The following is a 20,740-nucleotide window of genomic DNA, read 5'->3' as shown; positions in this document are numbered from 1 at the left end:
TTCTCATCAGTAAATCACAGCCCCCACCCCCCTGGAGGTGAGCTGTTCTCACGGTCAGAGTGCTGTAAACATGTCAGGGCCGCAGTATATCACTGGCGGAGGGGTGCGGTGTGCTCTACAGAGGGACATGGCCTGTTCCCACTGCATGGACTGGTTGCTGATAGGGGCGGCCCACGGCTTGGAGAGGGGGAGGGTGTGCAGGTTGCTCGCGGCACTTTCTCTGCATAGAAACTGCTGTCATGACAAAATTACTTCCATAAACTTGTGTACAGTCAGCAATTAACGGGCGGGGGGGGGGGGGGTGTGTGTAGGGGTTGCTGCACACCTGAAGTGTCTCTATGTTAGCTCGGCACAGCCAGCTCCTCGCCGGAAGTGAAACGAGCGGACGGAGGTGGGTGTCCAGGCACATGCATTCATCAAGAGGATGCACATCACGCAGTCAGTCAAAATACTTTATTTGGGCTTTACAGCCATAACATTTTTTCTTTATTTATTTTATTTATTTATTTGAGTTTTATATAGCGCTGGATAGACCCGGAGGCATCAGAGCGCTTTACATAAGGTTCCACAAAGTTACAAAACATAATTATCGTCACATTCAGTTGCAGTACTGAGAGACAGCAGGGGTAAAAGAATAATGTGAACTGCAACATCAACTGTTACCCTGCTCTTTTCCCTTTAGAATTTCTCTACGGATACACCACATTGCAAAGAGGAATTTTGAGGTCGCAACTACAAAAAGTGGTGATGTTTCGTATTTAAGTTGCCTAAAGACCTCATGATAATTTCTTAGCCCTAGATTTCTACACAACTGATAAACCCACTTCGATCTTGACCTATGGTAAGCGGAACAGAAGAGTATTACATGGAGTTCAGTCTCTTCCGCAGCAGCACAACCAGGGCAAACTAATTGAACTGGACCCTTCCATTTGTTTGTAAATGCACCTATTGGTAGGGTTCCATGTCAGTGATGCTGGAGCGCCGCTATCAATATCATCTCGGGGAAATCATAGGGGTTGTAAAAAGTCCAAGTGCTAGCACAAAGTGCAGATAATGTACTGCACCCATTCAGCCGAAGAATGGTAGACAAATAGTGTGCGTCCCGTGGTGCATTTTGGAGCACCTCGCCCTAAGTAAATTAAATAAGCATTGGCAAAACCAATAGGCCTCTGCAATGCCGAAGCTATTGGCCTTGTCAATGTGAATGTCTTTTAGCCATGTTGTCTAGCAACACTTTTGCTGTTCAGCATGGCAGAAAGTCACTGAAAGCTCAAAATCATCGAATGTTGAGTGAACCCCGAGTCTTGTCGCCCCCATGTTGAGTTTATAGTCCTGCCCCTCCTAACACAAATAATCGATATGACGTCCTGCACTGGCCGCATCATAGCACTTTTTTTCAGTGCCTTTCAGACATGCTGAACAGCAGATGTGCTGCTAGACGACATGGCTAAAAGACATTCACATTGACAAGGCAAATAACCGCGGCATTGCCGAGACCTATTGGCTTTGCAAATGCTATTTCTCTGTTGACGGGGTCTTGCTGAACAAATGTGGAAGTGATAGCGAGAAACATTTGTGGAGCTTTGAAGTGAAGCGAAGATGTGGCATAATGGCCAGAGCTGTCGTCAGGGAAACTGGGTAAACCAGGTTCGAATCTCTGTGTCGGCTGAAAAATTAATGACTCAGGGCAAATCATTTACGCTTTCCCCTGCCTTTGACAATTAATCAGTTGTGTCATTGTGTAATGTAAACGGTGAGCACTGAAAGCACTCCAAAACAATCAGCTGTTGTTAGCACTATGGCAAGATGAAGGACGGAACAAGCACTCCAATACCATCGGATTGTGCGAAAAAAGTAACTATGAGGGCGGTAGTGGGGGTACGGGTCAAGCAGTAGGGGATGGGAGATGGGAAAGCAACAACGGTAAAAAAAACCTTAATGAAGCAAGATCAGCGACTAAAATGAATGTAATTGTGTAATGTATCTGATGAGAACTTAAAGCGCCCCTATAACATTGGCCTGTGTTCGCCCTATAGCAAGACGGATAACAGAGCAAGCGTTCCAATACCATCACATCGTGCAAAAAAAATTAAACAAGTGCAGTTCGTGTTTTAACATTTATTAATCCCTTGACCGCGGCGGTAATTCCGCCGCGGTGCTGGGGGGGGGTCTCGCGGCGCCGCCATGCTTGTGACGGAACCAATCTGTCACGAGCCACGGGCGCGCTGTGCTCATGACGGAGTGGTTCCGTCACGGCCCGCCCGCTCATTAAAACGGCTGCGTAGGCGCGGAATTGCTGCAGCATGGGCGGGGCGGCCGCGCCGTGACGGAACCACTCCGTCATTAGCATAGCGCGCCCGTGGCTCGTGACAGAGTGGTTCCATCACGAGCACCGAACGGGTGAAGAAATGCATTTGTTTATGTACATGCGCATGCATTTTAGTGGTATGTGTACAAGGGAGATGGCCTGAAATCACAAGTACTCTCATGGAGTGCTTGAAAACAAAGAAAAAATAGCTGCCCAAACCGCGAGTGGTGTAAGGAGACATGTACTTAGTCCATGCGATATGGGAGTACCACACACAAGAAGAGGGCATGATGCCCGCATGCCATAACGAATGGCATCAAAGAAAATGAGAGCGATGCTGAAGTTTAATAATAGTAGGAGATGGGCGGCCTGTAAGCCCAGATAGAACGCAACACGTCTCTTTGATACAGCGCATACACTGTCTAGCCAGGACCTAAAAACATTGTGTGTGCTTTGATACTGTATTTTACTAGGAGTATATTTTCCATTGAAATGGCCTTTTGATATATGTCCTCTTAGTTTGCATCCGTCATGCATCTTTACTCGTGTTTCTATGTTGCGCACAAACAATAACATTCTGAAATTAAATTTTGGCACATATTTATTATTTGTACATTATGCAAGTATTCTTGGTTTGTTCTGATTATATTAAAATATTTGTTCCCATCACACCTTAGAATTACCAAAAAACCTTTGTGCCTCATTTGAAGGTTTCCTGTTGCTAATATATTTTGAAATATTTGTAAAATTCATTTATTCTTCACATTACAAAATTCCCTCACTTTTTCAGTCAAGGAAAGGAAATGTAAACACAAATCTCCCTGTTAAATAAGCAGCAGTAAGTCAGGAGATGTGGCATGTCACTTGTTGCCTGTTTGTGGACTCACTGCAAATGCAATAGTATATTAAAGGCCTCTTTATTGCTCATTCCCGTGATGAACTTCTGCAGTTTTACCTTGGAGGTGCTGCAGCATCTCCTGAAGTCCTACTTCCAGCCCAGCTGGCTTCACAGAGATTTTGGAAAGGAAAATGGAGGTGGTATTGACTTTTTTCTTTTAGTGTGGCAGGCCAGCCCATTCAACAGCAGCAAGTTTGGCCGTGTGTACATATATTTGATATCACAACCACGTTATTGCTGGATGTCACGACTCCTTGACTGACAGAGTGCTTACCTCTTAACTCACCCTCATTTAGAGGGTGTTTCCCTGCTAGGACCTATCCTCAATTTTCAAAGAAGTAAAATGCCCCTCATACACTTCAGTTGGCTCACATGCTCTGGCAATATTACACCCCCCATTGATTTAAAAAACCAAGCAACCTCATCGCTCTTGCATACTTTAAAAGGTAGTTTAAAGAGAAGGTAGTGGAGAAGTGTGGCTCAATGGTTAGAGCGGCAGACCCTGATGCAGAGGTCTAGCCCGGGACCAGGGTTCAATTCTCGCCTCAGCAGGTCCTTGAGCTCAATTTCCTCGGACCTGATAATTCTCGCCTCGGTGCCTATTCTAATCATGGGTCCCACTATGCAACTCTGGGCAATAGCTTGCTTAATCTCCACAACGGCCCCAACAGCGCTGGGATGCCTGGCTTCACCCTGGGGGTGCCCAGGAGTGGAAATTTCACAGGGAAAAGCCAGGAAGGGTTCCACAGCGGTATGAGTACAGCGCCAGGACGCCCCTTTGCTGGGGCAGCAGTGCGCTTTACAAGTACAGTCATTTCATTTCATAGTGCAATATGCATAATGCTGACAATATCTAGCAGTTCAGTCTCGGGGTAGAGGTACCTGGGGGGGCTCGCCTAATTTTTACTAGTACAAAATTTGAGGGTCTGCAACTGACGCAAGTCACATTTACAGCACTAGCATATTTTTTTTTGTATAGCACATCTTCACCAATTTCTCAGTCTCCTAGCACTTTGTTGCAGAACTTGACTGCTGTTGTGGGTTTGTCCATGGGGCCAGGTCTCCATATGGGAAGGGGCTGCCCTTGGTTATGAGTAACTGTGGTGTGGGATGAGTGTACAGTTTTACACTAAGTTAAGAGTCTCAATGCAGAGGGGGTCTGTTTTGTGGTGTGGTGGAATGGTTTTGTGACTGTGTGTGAACTGGTGTTGGAAGTATAAATAAAGGCTAGGCAGCAATATCAAGTAGCGCTGTGTAGGCTGTGGATGCTGTTATCTCATTGCATGCAGGGTGGATGGACCAATTGCAGTGTGCGCATAGAGGAGCAAGGATGTGTTAGTGTTTCTTTCTTTTTGACAGAAAAGGAACACAGTGCAATTCACTTCTGCAGCTCGCTAACATTACCACTCACATTGCCTGCAGCAAGCACAAATACATGTGGGCAACTTTTTCTTTTACTACCAAGTTCATAAATGTGGGACACACTTTCATTTTGGTGCCTTAATGCATTTCCTCCCTAGTCTGACCCTGGGGTCTTGTGACCTCCCATCCAAACCAGTATGGAGTTGCTATGAGGTGACATTGCCTTTAATAACAAGAAATAACTATCGTAAAGTTGCTCTCTCTACTTAGAGCTAAAATACAGTTGCTGTGCTTTGAAACGTTCCACAGATATAGGCACTTCCTGTGGCTTATATATAGGATGAAGATCCTTTGTCGTAGGCCTGTGGGTGAGCCAATAAGAAGCAGGCTTTGAAGTAGCCTGATCACAGTATACATGATTGACTAATCTAGAGTGGAGAGACCACCCTACACAAGAACTCTTACACCAGCTAAGAACTTTCAACAAAGTCGCTCAATCAATTGGGGGTAAACACAAGCAAAAGTGTGGTGGCACACATCTTAGAATGCGTGTTGTTTTTTTGTTTTGTTTTTAAACAAATGAACACCTGCAGTAATGAGCGAACATCTTTCTTTGGGTCCATGCTCTTTTAAAAGTAAGTATATGAATCAAATCAAATGGATCACACATACACATCATATTAAAGTCATAGTGTAATAGTTAAGTTGCTAAATCTTTGCAATCAGTTGAAGGAAATACTAAAATAACTGGCTGTAAACAGAACTGCCTCTGAAGCCTGATTCTTTATCATATTTATAAAATGTGTTCTAGTCTGAACAATGCTAATGGATACTTTTAACTGCAGATTCCTCATCTTTAGAATATCCTCAGACACCAGAATGGATCTGGAAGATTTAAAAAGCATTGCTCCCATGCGCCAATAGGTGGTGCAGTGCGATTCTGCGTTGAATGAATTCCTCAATGGAAGTGATGATAGAGCCCCATATAACGCCACCCGTGAGTGTCAACATGGTTGCCTTTCTTTACATGCATTCGGAGGCGGATCCAGAACTTGATCCCACCATTTTCTCGTAAGTTGACACATTTATTGCTAAAATTCTCCTTTTTCTCAGTGTGCAAGGGAATAATGCCCCCTTCAAAAACTGCAGGATGTAAGCCTTGTAGTGACTGTGGCAAACTAATATCTTTGACAGGCCCCCACAATGTATTTCTTTGATGTTCGAGTTCATGGCTCAACTAGTCCTTGAGGAGAGTGCCCTTAGGAATCTAAATGCAATCTATAAATGTGAAGCCAAACTGTACATTGTCGAACACCGAAAGATGTACCAGAAGTACCACTCCCACTCGAAGCCATGCAGACCTTTTCCCACTCTCCAGCCATTCCCGCAACAGGTCTTCGTCGCGTTCCAAGTTGGTCTCCGCATCGACCAAGGTGACACGGGAATTCGTATTGATGCACCCAGTCCAAGTTCAATCCAATTCTGACAGAAGAATACCTTTGCCTCGGAGCCGCACTGCAGTGTTCCAACAACTTTTTGGTTCAGACTCTGAACAGAGCCAACAAGCCTTTGGAGGTGACAATTGAGATGAATGGGATTATTTCCACCACACTATTATAATAACAATGTAGTTATGGGCTTGTAGGAGGCCAGTGGTTTGACACATCCACGGACACAGGGTTGTGTCCCGCTTGGGCCATCAATGAAAGAGAGTGCACCTTTTGCCGTGCTAATGAGATTAACAGTGGAGAAACTGCATTTACAACTATCAACTATGGAAGTCAAAACTAACATACTGGCAGACGTTTTGGAACTTGGACAAACCTCCAACGCCTGGCGCTAGTTGATCCTGCTTTTTGAAGCAGCACTGTACACCAGCAAGTTTGGTGGTCTGGGAGGGTGAACCCAATCCACATCAGAGCATCTTTCAGAGGAGCATCTGTCAATTTTGTTCAAAGAAATACAGGCTTTTTTATCCAATGGAGTCATAGAGAGGGTTCTGGCCCTGAAAATAGGAACTGTCTGTTTCTTCCGCTATTTCTTTATGACGAAGTAGGATAGAGGCCATTGTCCTGTTTTAGATCTCAACCCTATGAACGTTTTCTTATAAAAGAACAAATTCAAGATGCTCACGTTGGCCCAGGTTCTATCTGCCCTGGACCCAGGCAAATAGATAGCGACTTTGGACTTTCAGGATGTCTACTTTTATATACCAGGGCAGCATTCCCAAAGATGCTATTTCTGGTACAAGGTGGGTCTGGAGCATTTTCAGTTTGCCGTACTCTCTTTTGGCCTCACTAGTACCCTTTGGGTTTTCTCGAAAGTAATGGCAGTTGTCGCAACACAGATTTGAAAGTTAGAAATTTCAGTTTTTCCATACCTCCAGAAAACAGCAAGCCTTATGATATCATTATGGCTCACACTCAAAGTACCGGAGCTCACGCATAACTACTTTGCTGAGGTTTCCTTTCATTGGAGCCATTGTAAAAACGGTGCAGCTTCGGGCATTCCTTCTATCACAAGTCCAGTACATTCAGGTTATGATCCTAATTTTTCAGTTTTGGTCGTGGGTCTCGTTGAGAGTGGCTCTGAGGCTTCTAGGCTACTTGGTCTCCTTCACGAAGCTTGTCAGCTATGCCAGGGCATATGCAGACTCTGCAGTGAAACCTGAGTCTCAATGGGCTAAGCACCAGGGGAACCGAACAAACTCCACCTAGGTATTGGAGGAGGCTTCAAAAGAGCTACAGCAGTGGCTTCTCTGTTGCAGTTGGACAAGTGGCAGACCCCTCGCCATGCTGCACCCGAGGCAGCAGTGGTGACGAGTGCATTGCTTCTTGGATATGTAGGTCATCTGGGAGAGGTGGAGATCAGAAAGAAGTCTTTAGTCTCTGTTAGATACCCTTCTCCACATCAGCTTTATTGGAGTTGTTGGCCATTTGTCTGGTGTTGAAAGCCTTCCTACCATTTATCAAAGGCAGGCTTGTTCAGGTTCTCTCAGACAGACCACTGCCATGTACTACTGCAGCATGCAAAGCGGATGGAATCTTGGGTCCTATACCAGATGGCTGTAGTGTCAGGGTAATTCCCTAGTCTTCAACCACCTGGATTCAGCTAGTGGGGCCTGGTGGATCACAAATGGTGGTCACACCCAGTGGTGGCTAAGGGCATCTTCCAGCAGTGGGAGGAACCTTGGCTAGATCTTTTCACCACGGCCAAGAATGCCAAATGTGAAATATTTTGCATCCTGGAGTTTCCAAGAAGGCTCTTTCTCAGAGACGCATTCCGGATAGAGAGGAGTACGGGAACCTATATGCCTTTCCCTTGCTGATTCTCCTACCTTAGTTCTGAAGAAGATCAGGAACAACTTGGCCCAAATCATCCTAATGGCTCCGGATTAGGCCCGGAGAGTATGGTACCCAGACCTCTGGACTTGAGCATCTGTCCTCCGTACAGACTACAGCTTCAGTAGGGTCTCCTTTCACAGCACCTGGACAGGGTCCTACATTCAAACCTGCACAATCTGCACCTCCATTTATGGTGATTGAGCGGCGGCAGTTGACTGGTTTTGGTCTTCGACCCAAAGTTGTGGATGTCTTCTTGGCTGTCAGGTGTCCCTCTCCAAAATCCATCTATGCCAGCCCCTTGAACAAATTTGTTTCTTGGTATAGCACCCACAATAATGGGTAATATCAATCCAAACTGTCAGATATCTTGTTATGTGTTTTATATCTGGCCCACCAAGGACTTGCTGTTAAAGGTTATGTGTGGCCTTGTGGTGCTTTTTACGTTTACCAGACCAGCCAGCCTTATTCAAGGCACTAATTGTGATGAAGTTTCTAAAAGGTTTGACTCATTTGTTTCTACCCCAATCCTTTGTGAGACCACAGGTGGATCTTAATTTGGTTCTCACTTTCCGGATGTGCATGCCATTCGAACCAATGCACAGCTGTCCACTACATCTCCTGACTGTGGTAAATAAATAAATAATACCCTATTTTTGAATGAATAAATGAATAACAGATAGCTCAATAAATAAGAGTCAAGATTCGAGGTAGTAGGAGTTTTGCAGGTTTAATACAGCATAAGGACAGGAACAGGACAACCTGCACAGGAATAGGATGACAAAGCCCGACAGGGGGGCCGGATTGGACTAGCGTGGCCCGGCAGCTGCCGGGGCTGGATCTGGGATGAGCGAGCTGGCTTTTAATAACAATACATGAGCATATATACATAACGCAAACACATAGCATTACATTGCAATAGGCGTAACAGTGGGTGGAGCAATAGGTGTGACGCGTAGCAGTCGCGAAAGATAAGGGTGAAAGTAGGTGTAACTGGGCGTATACATAGACATGTGATGCAAACGTAACAGAATATGTCATGAATGGGCGGAAACATTGGAGGGGGCTACCTAAGGAGCCGGGACCTCTAATCTGGTGGTGTGCGCAAACTTGGCAATGACGTGTTACTAGGAGAAGCTGGGGGCTATGAACTCTGTGCTAGGAGCAGAGACTGAAGTCTGGAGAGTCAGAGCGACATGTACCTAAGCAGTATCTAGTATCTGATGTTTAGAGAACATGTTGATATGAACTAGAAGTCAGGAGGGGAAAGGCTAACAGACACTAAGACTGAAGCATGCATTATTCTACATGTAGTGCGTGATGAAGAATATTAAATGACCATTAAATACAGTATTTCTCTTACATGGAGACGTGAAGGCTAGACAATGACGGAACTATTGATGCAGTTCAGTAGCTTAGGAATGCAGAGAAGGAGGGCTGAACTGATAACTGGAATCATAACATAGTCTTGGCAGACTCAGAAGCAAAGCCAGGCTGCACCGGGCACTGCGAGGCAGGAAGTAAGTGAAGGGTCGAGGATACAGGTGGGGGCTGGATCGCTCCTCAGCGAGGGTTCAGGAGACAGGAGCTGAATCTGGTGTCCGGGCCCTTTTTGAGGCCTAGAAACGGGGACTTTACAATGAAATAACGTGCACACTGAGAAACGTGGCAACGTAGCTTTACATAGACCTGATATTCGTAGTATTCACGAGGACTGGAAACTGGCATACTAGAGGTGGACACAACTATAATTGCGTCTTGAATCGAACATGGGGAATACATATGCATATTTAATCATGCACACATAACATACGATGGATGACACGTAGGGACACAGAACATGGCAAAATTTACTTTTCCACATTCCCTCCTTGTCACTACGTTTCCATCAGGAAACATCAATATTCATGATACCATCTATCATTTCATACAGTATCATTTGCTCATCTCGAATTGTCTTGGAACGGGATTTAGAACGGGGCTTGGGACTAGGAATACAAGAGGTAGCACAAATGCCGCAAATCGCAGGGCCACATTGTATACAGAGGCAGCAGCTGAATATGATCGCTACTGCAATACCTAGAAAGGACAATATTTTCCATCCCCATGCGGAAATTATATTCCAGAACCAACCGGACCATGTCCAGGTGCCTGGATCTTGGTGTAACAGATGGGCAATTTTATGGAGTCTGGTTATAGCTGAATAAACAGACGGCGCGTTATTTGGAATGAAAATGCAGCAACTGGATCCGATGACTCTACAGGCCCCGCCCCTATCGGCCAGTATGACGTCAAGGACGAGACGATTTTGCAAAACGACAAATCTCATAGCAGATTGCTCTTCGGTTAAGTTACCTAGAGCAGAGGCAGTCTCATTTACTACAGCTTCAAGGGTTCTTGTTAACCTACGGATCAGTTTACTATTCTGGATAGGTCCTATAAAGAAGAAGAAACCTCTATTGAAATCTGTATACTGTTCTAGAGCAGTTTCAGTATAATCGATAATTGGGGACTCCCTTCTATGTCTAATGTGTACTAGATGTGTGTTTCTGTGATAATCAGATGGGGCTAGAAAAACAGGTGGCAGTAGGAAGGCAATGTAACAGGTTCCCTCCCAATCGAGGGGCAGACGGACATATGCAGTTTGACCACAAATAAAATAAGAATGACGTGAAGCTTTGAAAATAGATTTCCCACTGTCACTATACTTGACAATAGTAGTACAATCACTATGTCCTACATGTACAGAACCATAATTACGGACACATAATTCACCTTTGACTGGTAATACTGAAATAGCAGGTAAGTCTGGAGTGGTATCAGACTGAACATTCAGGACCATAAAATTCGACGAATAGTTACCTAAATTGTACACTTCATTTTCTAGATCTAAACCTGTTCTGTGGGGGAGACCTTGCTTGTCTGGGAAACATGTACTGTTAAGAAAAGTCATATCTGTTGAGGATGACGTTAACGTGGACCATGCTCCACACGAACCATTATGTGAAAAAGGATAAGGAAAGAGTGGCAGAACTCCCTTCGACGTCTGGAAAGGGGGGAGTCGACCACACACCCAACAATTAGTGGCATTGCTGGTCTGGTGTGAATAATGTAACATGCGGATAAAAGTATTATTTCGCATAGCGAGGCGGTAAGAGAATTTTTGAGGAGGCAGATCACTAAACGTGTGCTCTACTGTAACATTAGAAGGCTTATTTACATGAGGAACTGGAAGATACAGGTAAAACGCATAACTGGTGCAGGAAATCATAATACTGAGAAATAATATGAAACTTAGAAAAACGATACATCGGATTGAGTTTTGACTAACTCTCTCACTATGGGGGTCTATTTTATACATGTCAGAAACAGTCTAACCGTTTCACCTAGGGGAGGACTTATACAATCAAACTGACTGACTTATTTTACTAGACCGGAGTTTTAGCTTATACTCCTGCTGCGGAGTTTTCTCTAACAGGAGGGGTGCAGTAACAATGTCATTTGCGGGACAGTCCTTGAGAACAATGCTTTGGCAATCCTTTAAATCCTGGGAAATGTTCTTTAAGACGGGTTTCAGTCCATTAAAAAGTTTAATATGAGAAAGATGCACCCAGCCTTTGCGACCTTCCAACTTCACGGCTGTACGGGTGTTGAGGAGGACTTGTCGGGGCTCCTTCCAGCGGGGCTCCAGCGGACTTGATCTGTCAAAGTTGCGGACCATCACCATGGATCCTGGAACGATTTCATGCGGTGCCACCTCGGTATTGTCTGGAAATGCGGCGGCAACCTGTGAACGACATGAGTTGAGGGCAGACATCAAGGAAGCTAGGTAATCTGTCAGCATATTACTTGAAACATCGGTAATACTTCGGGGTCTAGGAGTACCCCACATATTTGGGGGGCGGCCGAATACGACCTCATACGGGGACAGACCTGATCTGGAATGTGCGACCATGCGCATATAAAACAAAGCAACTGGCAGAGCTACTAACCAGTCCACACCTTTCTCTTTACACACTTTTGCAATTCGGATTTTCAGAGTCTGGTTATGTCTCTCTACGAGACCGGCTGCTTCAGGATGGCGTACACAATGAAACTTCCACTGGTACCCTAACAACAGGGAAACGTGCTTCATCAACTCAGATGAGAATGGCTGGCCGTTATCAGAATATACGACTCTAGGGAGTCCATAACGAGGGAAGAACTCACGAACCAACTGCTTGGCAGTGGTCGCGGCTGTGTAATCTGGGACTGGATATGCCTCTGTCCACCTGGACAAAGCGCATACAACTACAAGGACATACTTGAAACCTCGACATCGCTCCATCTGAATATAATCCATCTGGAGGACTTCAAAAGGGTGGTCAGGAGGCTGGAATCCACCTTGTTCCACCGGGACACTTTTACCTGGATTAAACTGACAACATATCATACAGGTACGGACTTTCTGCTTGGCTGCAGCTCGTAAATGCTTGTTGAACCAAATGTTCTGGATACTGTCTAACATTGCTTTTTCTCCTAAATGTGCTGGACTATGTGCGGTATTAATAATGACTTGAACCATGGAGTCGGGGAGAAACCATGTGGCTCTACCCTTCGTTAACCATCCTTGATCTGTCTGGACCCCTCCTTGTTCGGACCATTTCTTGATTTCCTCGGGAGTAGCATGTAACTGTATGTCTATGACATCTTGTGTAGGGTCCTTAACTGTCATACATGTAGTCGGATCTGGAGTATGTGTCTGTGTCGGATTGACTTAGATGTCTGGAGTCTGTGCTGTAAGCTTGGCTGTGCGATCTGCTAGATCATTACCTTGGGAAATAACGTCAGTAACTTTCGTATGTGCCTTGCACTTCATGATGGCAATAGATGTCGGTAAGTGTATTGCATCTAACAGAGCTTGAATAAGGAGACCATGCTGAATCTTGGTTCCATGAGAAGTCATGAAACCTCTCTCCTGCCAGAGCACTCCAAAGTCGTGGACGACTCCAAATGCGTAGCGTGAATCTGTGTAAATATTAACTTTCAGGTTCTTGGCGTATATACAGGCTTGTGTCAGAGCAACTAGCTCTGCTGCTTGAGCGGACAGGATGTCAATACGGTGTGTTTCTATAACTTCAGTGTCAGTAGTCACTGCATACGCGGCGACTAGATCTCCTGTACTAGTTCTCATGCATGAACCATCCACATAAAGTGTCAGGTCGGGATCTGGTAATGGAATATCTGTCAGATCTTGTCTTGGTTTTGTCGTAATGTTGACTACTTCCACACAGTCATGTGTGGCAGAATTTGAATTAACTGATGGTAACAGTGTAGCAGGGTTCAGAACGTTGCAGCGTCTGATTTCTATGTGTGGCTGGAACAGTGTCAATTCATAACCTGTTAAACGTGCAATTGTCAAGTGCTGAGTTTGTGTTCGATTTAAAAGGACTTCCACGGAGTGTGGAACTTGTACCGTCAAGGAATGTCCTAAGACTATGGAATCACTTTGTCTGATAGCTAGTGCTGTGGCTGCAACTGACTTGAGGCACGCAGGCAGAGCCTGGGCTACAGGATCTAATGTGCTCGAAAAATAAGCACATGGCTTGTATTGTCCTGCTTGATCTTGTGTGAGAACAGATAATGCTGTACCTTCGCGTTCAGTAACGAAAAGTGTAAAAGGCTTACTGTAGTTCGGTGTAGCTAGAACTGGAGCTTGGCATAAAGCTTTCTTTAACTCGTTGAAACTAAGTGTATGTTCAGATGTCCAAGGGAGGACAGTCGATACGGCTGCCTCCTGTGTCGTTAACTGTATCAGTGGTTTAGCTAGAAATGCATACTGGGGAATCCATTGTCTACAATAAGAAGTAAGGCCGATAAAAGCACGTACCTCCTTCTGGGTCTTGGGCTGAGGAAGACTCGCTATCAACTGGATACGGTCTGGTGTCAACTGCCTACCCCTCTTGGACAGTAAGTGTCCTAAGTAGACCACTTGCTGGACACAGAATTGAAGCTTCGAAGGGGACACCTTGTGCCCCATCTCGGCTAGGAAATACAAAACTGTAAGGGATGCTCGTTCGCAAGCACGTTCAGAACGGGCTGTGATCAGTAGATCATCGACATACTGAAGCAGGGCAGTGTCAGTTGGCATGTGAACATTATCAAGTTGTCTCTTAAGTGCTTGACTGTAAATACTAGGACTTTCTGTGAACCCTTGAGGAGCGCGTGTGAACATATAGCTCCTTCCATTTAAACAGAATCCGAAAAGAAACTGGCTGTCTGGATGAATGGGAACACTAAAAAATGCATTCTTAAGGTCTATTACTGTAAAGAACATGGCTTCGGAATCAATGGCTGTCAATAGGGAAGAGATATCTGGAACAACTGGGTATTGAGGAATAATACATTTGTTAAGTTCTCGTAGGTCAATCACTAATCGATATACTGGGGGTGCATTTGGATCAGTACGTTTCATGACTGGAATGATCGGAGAGTTGCATACATTGGAGTCAGTTTCTACAACTACTCCTTGAGCGATGAGCTCGTCAATAATTTTGGATAAGGCTGCTACAGCCTCAGGTGGCAATCTATACTGTCTGATTCGTGGTAACACTACGCCTGGTTTGAGAGTCACACGATGGGTTGTGATTTGCATGTAACCTACATCAGTTGGACCTTGCGCCCATAGATGCTGCGGAACATTAGACAATCTGGGATCAAAATCCCGTAATACATAGTGACCCTTAAAGTCACGTAGGAACAATCGTATTCCCTCTGGGGAACAGCATATAACTGCACCTAACTCTTTCAGTGTTTTAATGCCTAATAGATTTTCTGGACATGACTTAGTAAGTAACAGATCTGTAGTTCGGGACAATGGACCTACTTCTAGAGAAACTGGCTCTGAGATCTCATTTACGATAGGCTTTCCTGAAAATCCAAGGGAAACATTTCTAGAGCCTGAGAGCGGAGCCCCTGGAACTTCGGCGTGACTAATTGTGGTCCTACTTGCCCCTGTATCAATCAAAAACTTTCTGTCTTTCCCTAATACTTGACTGTGAACATAGGGACCTTCTTGATCTACAGGTATCTCGATGAGAGGCAAGCCTACCTCCCTCTCTAGGCTGTTTCATGAATATGATTGATACTCTGGATACTCAGACTGTGCATACTGGTACATCTGCTGTGTAACGTGCTGTGTTGCAGCAATAGGCTGCGGAACTGTAACTGTCTGTGGCGCATTCTGTGGCTGAGGAGTCTGTGAAACGTGTTCTTGTCTAGGCGGACGTGGTCTTTCTTTAGTTTTACCAGTAGCTATGTTGTGTTTCAGAACTGCACACTCGTTTATGAAATGACCTGGCTGTTTACAATAGTTGCAGTTCCCTTTAACGGGAGCTGCAGGATGACTGGCTTGATTCGGACCCCTCTTCTGACTGTCTTGAGGAACGGATTGTGCAACTAGCACTTTCATTTTCGTGTCTTTCATACGTTTTCTTTCGTGTTCTTGCTCTTCTCTGATTCTATTCTGGTGATACTGGAGCATCTGGAGCATCTGGGACGGGGTATTAGCTTGCCAGGTACTTTCGACTTTCAGAACTCGATTTTTAATTGGTGGACTTGAATTCTCGACTAATTTAGTAACAAAGAGATGAGGGTATGACTCGCTACTTGTCTTGAGGCCACTGTTGATGCTAAAACATTTTTCAAATCTAGAATAAAAATCACTAATATCTTCATCTTGTTTCTGTTTACAGGCTGAGATTGCATCCCAGTCTTCCTTTTTCGTTGTTAACAATCTGGGTAAAACTTGAATCAATAATTCTGGTAATTCTTTACATTTCTCTCCTAGACCGGTACCTGGTACACGTGACTTGTCTTCAGCTTCTAGAACTGTCCAATCTATCTTTTTCTCTCCCACCTCCCATTCTTTTTCTTTGAGCTTTTCATACACCCCTGCGGGCAACAGAACTTTTAACATTTTAATTATATCTGGATAAGTGTATTCTCCCATACGGAGCATGTCTTTCAATTCTCTATGGAACCCTGCTGGATCTTTGTCATGACAGGGAATTAATTTCTTCATCTCAAGGAGTTCCATCTTTGTAATCGGGGTGTAAACAAACACTCGTTGCATTTCACCATCCTCTGCCTTAACTGGATGCACTTCTCGTAACGGGTTCTGTCTTTCTATGTAAAATGGTTTACTCTCTGGGGGTGAGACATGAACAAAATGCGGGTTCAAGAACGTTCTATATTTGTGGCGCTGTTCTAGAATGACACTAATTAAATCGGTACCTAGACCTCTCCATCTATACTGGAGTAACTCGTTCAGAATATCATGTAACGGACCTGGATCAGAATGTTGACCCTCATACAGAGTAATGAGGTGCTGGATCATATACATACCCACCAGTCGCTGTTCGGCTGGGGGCAATTTCAGAAACATCTGTGCCACTATTTCGTCTGGAAAAGTGGTAGAATCAGTAATCCATCGGACTGCTGATCGGACTATTTCTTGTTCATGCATAGTACTTAACTCACTGTAACCGATTCGTGATTTCAGAATGTGATCGGTAGCTTGAAACACTTGTTCTAGAGAACCTTGATCTGGTACTGGATGGTGAAAAGTAGACTTGGGTTCTAGACGTAAATGGCGATCTGGAAATCTAGATTTTCCTACATACGCTATTCTGGCGGAATTCTCGTCGTCTATCTCTTCAGTATCAGAGTTACTTTCTTTCTCGCTTACTTGTGCTGCTTTACGCTGGTCGTGTATCTTTATTATTTCTCTACGGATTTTCTTGTACATACTCTCCATAGCACTGATGGTATTGTGCTTACCCGCGGCTATATTATCACTCCACTTTGTTAGAATTTTCATTTCGTCCGGGTCTTTAGACGGGTAATCTTGTTCTCTTATTAGACAGTTAATAAAAAACCTTAATATCATGCGCTGGATCTCAGCTTTCCTTTGAGACATAGCCTCGCCAATACTTTCTGGATCATCCCCTGTACGGATGAAACGATATATTCTGTCTAGATCTTGTTTCATATTCGGCAGGGTGACTAGATACTCGGCCACCCTCCTTATGCGTACTGAATATAAAACCATATTATTCTCGCCTGGAACTGGATCATAGCCACATTCGCTAAGGGCTCGCCTGATTTCTGCAACAGACTTATTGCACTTGGGCGTACGCTGTGATGCTTGAGCATGTAATTCGACTGCTGATAAACGTTTGTGTGGCGGCGGGGTTTGAGGAGGACCTCCTCCTGCGACCCCTAAACTAGAATCGTCGACTGATACTCTTCGTGGCAGAGTGGGAAATTGAAATGTTGGCTGGACCGGGGGCACAGTAGCAGGTACTGCATGGGGTGCCCCGGTGTCTGGAGGAGCGGGAAGTGCCTGATTTACAGGGACTGGCGGAGCGCGGACAGGATTTGCATATTCAGGGACTGTGTCGTCCAGATAGGACGAAATAAAAATATCAGCTGCGGTCGGTTTGTGACGTAGCTTGGTCGGAACTAATGGTGGCGGAAAGTTGCTAGATGTCTCCGGGGTCGCTTTTGGCAAGCCCTCGGCAAGAAGAGGGTACATACCCTTAATGAGGGCATTCCTCTGTCTGTCTGATTGCTCAGTTCTAACTCGTTCACCTATCTCGATTAATTCTTTTTCTTGTGCTCGTTCTGAAGATTCTCTACTTAATTCTGACTTTCTGATTTCTTTTTCGGTTCTTTTATGAGCTTCTTTGCGCCATAGCTCGATGGCATCCTTCTGTGATTGTCTGGCTTTCTTTTTCCATAATGCCTCTTCTACTCTCATGATGCACTCGGCATCCCACGTACCTGATACGGGCCATCTATACTTTTCTGCTAGCTCCTTGGTATACTCTACCCATAAATCTAGATACAATATGGCGCTTATGCCATGCTTCTGATACATAAAGTGACCTGGACTGTCCCTAGGCGGGACAGGAACTGCTTCCTCTAACAAACCCTTTCTAGTTTTTAACTGACGTAATTTTGAAAACAGCGGCATGACTGAACTATAATCTGGACACAATACAATACACAATAAACACGAAAATCACGTCGCACTCATACCACAACATTAAAATACATGAAGAACATTATGAATAACAGTTCGAACAGGATACCACCTGGAATACGGAAATACTGACTCAGGAAAACAGAATGCATGAATTTTCTCGAGAACTGAACTGACTAGAACAGAAACTAGATGCACTGCTGAAACAGTACGAAACTTACCGGTCTCATAAAGAGACACGTCAGGACCCGTATCCACCGAAGTGGACACTTCGTTTGTGTGTCTGGGTACCACCAACCCACGGACCAGAGTCAATTAGATTGACCCTGTCTAGATACTACCCCAGTAATGGTACTCACCGGGCAGCAAGAACGGAAGGCCTCGGACTGGATTGGACTGCTTCGACGACGACGGACTTCGGACTTCAGTTACGGGTGGACCTCCGGATACCTCGGACCTTGGACTCTCGGCTTGGGCTCTGGTCGGGACTCGCCGCGTTCCTCCACCGTCTCGTCTGGATGCTGGACCGCCTCCTCCGTCTCCTCCGTGGGCCTGAGGGATACTTGAGCAGAAATATCTGCCGTTGCGCAGAAGAGTTCCGTCACGACTGCAGAGGGTCAGGGGGTCGGCGTGGCTTCACCGACGCGTGGGGAAAGGGCAAGTCCCTGTTCGGGCGCCATTATGTGGTAAATAAATAAATAATACCCTATTTTTGAATGAATAAATGAATAACAGATAGCTCAATAAATAAGAGTCAAGATTCGAGGTAGTAGGAGTTTTGCAGGTTTAATACAGCATAAGGACAGGAACAGGACAACCTGCACAGGAATAGGATGACAAAGCCCGACAGGGGGGCCGGATTGGACTAGCGTGGCCCGGCAGCTGCCGGGGCTGGATCTGGGATGAGCGAGCTGGCTTTTAATAACAATACATGAGCATATATACATAACGCAAACACATAGCATTACATTGCAATAGGCGTAACAGTGGGTGGAGCAATAGGTGTGACGCGTAGCAGTCGCGAAAGATAAGGGTGAAAGTAGGTGTAACTGGGCGTATACATAGACATGTGATGCAAACGTAACAGAATATGTCATGAATGGGCGGAAACATTGGAGGGGGCTACCTAAGGAGCCGGGACCTCTAATCTGGTGGTGTGCGCAAACTTGGCAATGACGTGTTACTAGGAGATGCTGGGGGCTATGAACTCTGTGCTAGGAGCAGAGACTGAAGTCTGGAGAGTCAGAGCGACATGTACCTAAGCAGTATCTAGTATCTGATGTTTAGAGAACATGTTGATATGAACTAGAAGTCAGGAGGGGAAAGGCTAACAGACACTAAGACTGAAGCATGCATTATTCTACATGTAGTGCGTGATGAAGAATATTAAATGACCATTAAATACAGTATTTCTCTTACATGGAGACGTGAAGGCTAGACAATGACGGAACTATTGATGCAGTTCAGTAGCTTAGGAATGCAGAGAAGGAGGGCTGAACTGATAACTGGAATCATAACATAGTCTTGGCAGACTCAGAAGCAAAGCCAGGCTGCACCGGGCACTGCGAGGCAGGAAGTAAGTGAAGGGTCGAGGATACAGGTGGGGGCTGGATCGCTCCTCAGCGAGGGTTCAGGAGACAGGAGCTGAATCTGGTGTCCGGGCCCTTTTTGAGGCCTAGAAACGGGGACTTTACAATGAAATAACGTGCACACTGAGAAACGTGGCAACGTAGCTTTACATAGACCTGATATTCGTAGTATTCACGAGGACTGGAAACTGGCATACTAGAGGTGGACACAACTATAATTGCGTCTTGAATCGAACATGGGGAATACATATGCATATTTAATCATGCACACATAACATACGATGGATGACACGTAGGGACACAGAACATGGCAAAATTTACTTTTCCACATGACTCTGGAAAACTTTCTTTCTGGTTGTGGTGACTTTGGCTCACAACATGATTGACCTCAAACTCTCTCAGTGTAGCCAGCATACACTACATTTTTAACAGAGAAAGTTGAGTTGTGGACCCAAAACGTCTTTTTACCAAAATTCATACCTGTTTTTCACATTGGACAATTCAAGGTTCTTTTCTCCACCTCACCCCTCGAAATAGTAGGAGAGACTCCTTCGGCTGGACCCCAAAAGATCTTTTTTTTTTAAACTTTATTTAGCATTTTTGCGAAAAGCAAAGCAGAGCACAGAGTTCAATTACAATACATATAAGGTACATTTTCAACATAGGTATGCTAGCATATTCTTTACAGCACAGTAGGACAACACAACCTTAACAATAGCACAGCTAATATAGTCTAAAACCCAGGCAAGTGGCATGTCCTTTCCTCAATCCAAGGGGACCCCTCCCGGACTCCCACTAGTCCAAATATACAAGAAGCAGCTTCAGACCCATTTATTATACTCATACAGGACATGCGCAGGCACACTATGAGTGCAGCGTCTCAGTCAACCCACCCCTGTCAGCTCTATACCTTGTTCCTGTTGCGTAGGGGGGACTTGCTGCTGCATTGCAAGGAAAGCTCGGAATGGTCCCCAAATATCTTTAGGTCTGGAGGAGGGCGGAATAGTACCAGCATACAAGTCACTCTTCATGGAACAGTTCGCTAAGCTTTGGATCCATCCAGTTGTCGTTGGGGCCCTCTTGCTACCCCAATAAATTGCGACTTCTCTTTTAGCTAGGAGTAGGGAGATGGCAGCAAATCTGCAAACTGTCGGGGGAATCTGTACTACATATCCCATGAGTGCTATTTCGAGCAAAGGCTCTATTGGGATCTGA

The 20,740-nt window shown here is 45.0% G+C and overlaps 1 protein-coding gene across 2 annotated transcripts in view; it reads left to right on the top strand.

Moving 5' to 3' along the window:
- CORO7 (coronin 7) overlaps nucleotides 1–20,740 on the top strand; it is a 996,081-nt gene that overhangs the window by 715,782 nt on the left and 259,559 nt on the right. The gene's annotated exons all lie outside the window — the stretch shown is intronic.

The sequence above is a fragment of the Lissotriton helveticus genome, chromosome 10 (genome assembly GCF_964261635.1).
Source record: "Lissotriton helveticus chromosome 10, aLisHel1.1, whole genome shotgun sequence".
Taxonomy (NCBI): Eukaryota; Metazoa; Chordata; class Amphibia; order Caudata; family Salamandridae; genus Lissotriton; species Lissotriton helveticus.
This window is presented reverse-complemented; position numbering and strand designations above follow the sequence as displayed.